Below are 6,453 nucleotides of genomic sequence, written 5' to 3' on the forward strand. Positions count from 1 at the left end.
AGGGTGCCCATCTTACTTTCTGACACATTTTCAGCCATAACCAAAAACTGTTTGAAGCACAAAAACACTTCGGACTTTGCCTTCAAAGGATATACCCATGCATGCCTGGTAAAATCATCAATGAAAGTCACGAAGTAAAGGTAGTTTCCAAATGATGGAGTTTGCATGGGACCACAAACATCACTGTGAACAAGCTGCAATCTGCGTTCAGCTCTCACTGATCCATCTTTGGGAAAGGAAGCACGCTGCATTTTACCCAATATGCAGCCCTCACAAACATGCTTGACAGGTGCCTCAAGCTTAGGCAAAGAAGACACCATTTCAGATTTCTGCAGGCGCAGCAAACTTGCAAAATTCAGATGACCAAAACGTGCATGCCACAGTTTTGCATTTGAAATAGCCTACGTATCCATAATAGCACATGCTGAATCCTCTACACATTTGCCATCCATATTGAGCTTATACAGCCCTCGACATAGTGAACCAGATGCTACAATGATGTCACCACAAGAGAGATCATGAACAGTACATCTGTCATCCACAAATTTTACAACCAAACCTGTTTTGGCAAATGCGGAGACTGACAGCAGATTCTTTTTGATCCCTGGCACATACAATGCATCAAAAAGTGTAAAGGTGTTGCAATTTGCAACATTCAGCACAATCTGTCCAACTCCTTTAACGGGATAAGAGGAGTTATTGGCACAAGTGACAGTATTTCCTGTGGGAGCAGACTCAAGGAAAGTGAATAAACTGCGCTGCGAGGTGATATGCTTAGTGGCACCACTGTCAAAGTACCATACATCTGAATCTACTGCAGACATACATGTGTCATGCAAAGATGGGTCATAACTGCACTGCGCATTGAATGCCCATTCTGTATCTTGAACAACATTAGCAGATTCATTGTTAGAAGGAGAGGCATCCGCAACAGCCATACCAGCCTCTTTCTTCTTAGCCTCTTTCGCAGCCAGCTTAGGACACGCTTTGATGACATGATCATTTCCCTTACAGTACTTGCAAAATGTCTTCTGTTTGTCACCCTTCTTCTCATCTTTGTCTTCCTTCTTTGGTTGCGCAGCATTTGCAGATTTCTGCTTACTAGAAGAAAAGCCAGCTTTACCTTTCCCGCTTCTCTGACTAGCAACGAAAGCTTGATCTGCGACACGCATAATATTCCTGTTTTGCCTTGACTGGTCTTCTTGCAGCAAAACAGAAACTAACTCCTCAAATGATAAGGCATTGGGATTGCCTTTCATCATCAAGCGAAGAGTGGAAGCAAAACCCTGATAAGAATCTGGTAGACCATTCAAAACAGTCTGCACAAGTGAACTGTCTGACAGGATTTCATCTGCAGAAATAAGCTGCTCTTTGAAATCCTTGATCTTTGTCAAAAAGCTATCCATAGAATCACCTTCGTTCATATGCTCACTCTCCAACTGTTTTCGGAGGTAAGCAACACGAGCCTCATTTCTTGCCTGATACAATGTGGCAAGTACATCCCAAGCATCCTTAGAAGTCCTGCAGGAGCGAATATGTGGGATAATGGTACGTTTGACAGACAGCGCAATCAAGGCATGAGCCTGCGCATCTCTACCATCCCAACGAATCTGCTCTGCTGAAAGTGGTGGTTCTCGAACAGCTGCTACAGCACTTGTGCCTGCACCATCATCAACAGTACCTGTTTCTGATGTGTTTGCAGCATTCCCAGCCACAATAGGACGTGCATCAATACCCTGCACAATGTTCCATAACCCCTTTGCTACCAATACATGTCGCATCATATATGCCCACAATGGATAGTTGGTGCCATCCAACTTATCCTCAGCAGCCAACATGCGGAATACATCATTGTTGTCAGCCATGGCCAATGACTGTACTACTAGATGTAAATGTTGTCTGTAAGAGGTAAACCTGTATAAAATCGACCTGTGCTATGTAGCACAGCCCAAAACAGACGAATGGGCACCTGTCCTGCAGATTTTAATCTTGACAGAAAATCTGCACAGTAGGACGATTTTGCCTGCGCAGTACTTGGAATGCAAAAACGGAGGGCGAAATGACTTCAGATCAAAATTCTGAAACGGAGGACGCTCGTGAAACCTCGTCGCAATCGGAGGAGATGAAGCGGCAGGTGCCGGTGATGCTGCCCGGGAGGAGGAAGCCTGCTCTGATACCAATTGTTGGAATTAGGGTTGCAGGAATGCACACACAACTTCAAGAAGATGAGGAAGCTTGAGCACAACACAGTAGTGTATTATGAGTGCCAAAAATGAAAGATGACTAGCCCTAGAAGATAATGGGCGTATATACAATGCACGGGGGAAAAAACCTCCTAGTGAGGGAAAAAGTGCCCCGGCGGTCCTAAGTGTGTTCACACACATCACTACTATAATATGGTAACAATTCACACTCACATCCATACATCTACATCTACATGCATACATCCACATCTCCATGCATACATTCACATCCACATTCACATTCACATCCATACATCTACGTCTACATGCATACATCCACCTCCACATTCACATCCACATCTATACATCTACATCTACATGCATACATCCACATCTCCATTCACATCCACATCTATACATCTACATCTACATGCATACATCCACATCTCCATGCATACATCCACATCCACATTCACACTCACATCCATACATCTACGTCTACATACACACATCCACATCTCTATGCATAATAAAATTCTTTTAGTCATCTAGGATGATAGTTCCTATAATATGGTAGGAAATCCTCTTTTCATGCTTTGAATGAAACTATTTTATGTGTATATTTTTATAAAATTTTGCCATAGCTCCGCTACTATAACTAATAGATCTCAATTATTTTAAAAGATAAGTTAACTTTAAGGGAATGATTAGAATGATCCCTAATTGGATCATTAACCCTTAATGGATTAAATAAAAAATAATCATAAACTAAAAGCATAAAGAAAACTATTAATTTATTCCCAAGCATAGATTAATCTTAGATTAAGAAAAAGCTTTATGAAAAGCTTCATTTGGATTGAGAATGGGTCATGAGTATGACCATTTCTTAAGTGAGAGAGATAAAAAACCATTAGAATTAAACATAAATAGAAATTTATGTAATTCTTTACTATCATTAATTAATTAACTTCAATAGCATTTCAAAAACCATACCAATTAAGCTTCTCAAGCTTGAGAGGGGTTGAGAAGAGAGAATCATTGAGAAATTATAGAAAAGATCAAAATTCACTGTACTTATCTTATAATTTGCTGGATTCTTTGTTCACGGTAGAGGCCCCCAACCAATCAATTGGTTTAGTATGTTGATGGAGCCACCAATGGGGATTGAAGAAAGAGAGAGTATCAAAAACTAGTGAATTATTAAAGAATTCACAGTTCTTGGCTTAGGTGGAGTAGAGTAACAATGCATAAGACACTATATTTTTTTCAACAAGGGGAGGTTTCTATTTATAGGAAAAATTGAGCTCCTAACCAAACAAACTGATTCTAGAATTTTCCAAGTCAGTTTGGTTGAATTTGGACTAGATTTGGATCTAGTTTGGTTACTTTTTGATTCGGTTTGGTTCCATTTTAATTTGGTTTGGTTCAAGAGAGATGAGAGATAAAAATATCACATTATTTTTGAGTTTAAAACTCATTCAAGCATGTGAATTATGCACCTCCTTTAAAGAATTCCCCTTCCTTACATATGTGTCAAAATGGAATGATTATACCCAAAATATCTCATATTTTTAATATTGCTCATAGTTTTTTACTAATAAACCTTGTACATTTTCAACTCTTCATCTTATGTGAGCATTTACTCATTTTTGGATACCCAAAATATCTCATATTTTTAATATTGCTCATAGTTTTTTACTAATAAACCTTGTACATTTTCAACTCTTCATCTTATGTGAGCATTTACTCATTTTTGGGTATCTTCTTTTACAAATTGGATTTATCTCCTACCTACACATGGATTGATGCTATTGGCCCATAGGAACCTTAATTGGACCATAATCCAAAGATTTCTGAAAATCTAGACCCTTAGACTAAGGTTCTTTATACCTATTTCCAATTAATTCCAATTGCACATTGGAAAATTCTTTTTGAATTTCTGTTTCATGGGAACTTATTTTAATAAGATGAGATAATTTTCTATCCAAAAATATTAAAAATTTGAATATTCTCTCTCTAGAATATTTTCTCTCTCTAGGTTAAGACAGTTTTATAAACAAGGTCTTTATATTTCTGAAGAGGGATTGATTACAGGGGAAGATACTAGACATCAAAAAGGGGTTGGGGGAGGAATCTTACAGCAAAGAACTATGTGTTCAAGGAGCATTATGAGGCACAAGACACAGCTTCAGTGGAGGGTGATGTAAGTGCCCATATTGCTGTTGATCAAAAAGCATCAGAGTTGTTTGAAAAGCATGAGAGTAATCAGAGAATTGAACTGAGAGATGATATCGAATCGATTGCAGCAGGTAGTGTGAGACATCCTAATGCAAATATGTATCGCGCCTGGGAGGATCCAACCAGCCCTTCATTTTAATTACGGCCAGATTTAATTTTGGATCTCAATGGAGTGCTACTCACAACAGTTGACTGCAGATATGCACAAACCCCCCCCCATTGGAATATGCTTGAAGTGACAGATATGGGTGGCAGAAACTGTTAGGGCAAAAGCATGATGCTGAGAGGTTTGTGCATTGGTGCTTGGAACGCTTTGATGTCTTTATATGGACTTGTGCTAACAAGGTCAATGCAAACAGAATTTTTATGTGCTTTATGCCTTTTCATGTCCACTGGTTCAAAGGCATGCTTACGCAAGAGTTCTGCACAAAGGAGACTAAGTTCCAGAGAATTACCAAGAAACCAGTGTTTTATAAGAAGTTGACCGTGTTTTGGGAGGCTTATCCTCAGTATTCACCAACAAACACTATCATGGTGGATGATAGCGAGTATAAAACTTTATGGAATCCTCAAGGAACGGCATGTATAGTAAAGAAAATGGAAGATCAAGACCCTGGGGAAATGCAGGATTATCTTACGACAGTCCTCAGAGGGTGGCTTGATACATGGCTTGGTGTCGAGGATCGCGTCACCTATACTATAGATACGCCGCTACCAATCATGAAAGATGATGACAGCATAGCTGTGCGAAGGAGGTGGATGGACGAACATATGAACAAACTGTGGTATAGCGAGACTTGTGATCAGCCCATTATGTTCCCAACAAACTAAATGTAAATTTTTATTATGGAGTCCACTTTGGTACCTTGTATATGTTGTAGAAGTGTTCTAACCGACATAATGCGATGGCCATTTTTGCACTCTTGCAAAGCTGTAGACTGGATATATAAGTTATTGTCTTGATTACAGGTATCATTTAGTCTACATTTGAAACACTGGTATAATGTAAAGTTTTTCAATTTCTTCTATAATGTTTTTGCACTACTAAATTTGAAACATTAGTATAATTTGTAGACTGCTACCTTGGTGCTACCTAGGTGTTTGCAGGCTACTACCAAGTGCTACCAAGTTCCTGCTGCTAGGTACTGGTATACTGGTGGGTGATAGATTTATTTCCAGATGCTGCTAGGTTAGTATGCAGATGCTTGGTTTATTCCCAGGTGCTGCCAGGCTAGTATGCAAGTGCTACCATACTACTACCTGCTTGATACCATATCACTATCTTCTGCTATCTTGGTGCTACCTAGATGCTTGTAGCCTACTACCAAGTGCTACCAAGGTCCTCCTGCTAGGTACTGGTATAGTGGTATACTTTAGAAGCTCATTAATTGTGCATCTTGAGCAATATGGTCATGCCACATCATAAGACCCATAGTGTAAAAGAATACCTTGACATGTATGGAATGTGCCTGGTAAGATTTACCATGTACCACAATTTGAGCATCCCTAAGAAAGATCAAGCAAGTTTAATTATCATTCATAGACACCCACAGGCCTGGTGTGGCTCTTGGTGACCCTTGCCTGCAAGAGATCAGCATGAGTAGACGAGGATCCAAAAAAAACAAGTATGTCCAAAAGAAACAGCTTGAATTATTTTCAGCAAGCTATACATCAAAGGGAGTGGTATTGTAAATAGCCTCATATGCTTCTGGGGAAATCAGAAATCTCATCCCACGTCCTTGAACCTTTTCCATTGGGAACTTGATGGATCTTACAAGGTGGGATGGCAAAATAGCTTCAGGCTTGCGCCGTAATAGCTTATACTCATAGGGATTTCCTTCCGCTTGTTTGTACCATATTCCCTTGACAACAAATGAACCAGCCAAGGCAAACATTCCCCTAGCCATCTGTTAGCTTAGTATCAGATTTTTGCTTCTGAGCTGTGCATTTCAAGATATAAAAATCTGCAAGCTCCTCATTGTCATGAGGAGCTATGACAGCAAAATTGTCACCAATGCAAAGTGCATCACTC

This window comes from Cibotium barometz, chromosome 54, assembly GCF_041138505.1.
Source record: "Cibotium barometz isolate CiBa-2024 chromosome 54, ASM4113850v1, whole genome shotgun sequence".
Lineage (NCBI taxonomy): Eukaryota > Viridiplantae > Streptophyta > Polypodiopsida > Cyatheales > Cibotiaceae > Cibotium > Cibotium barometz.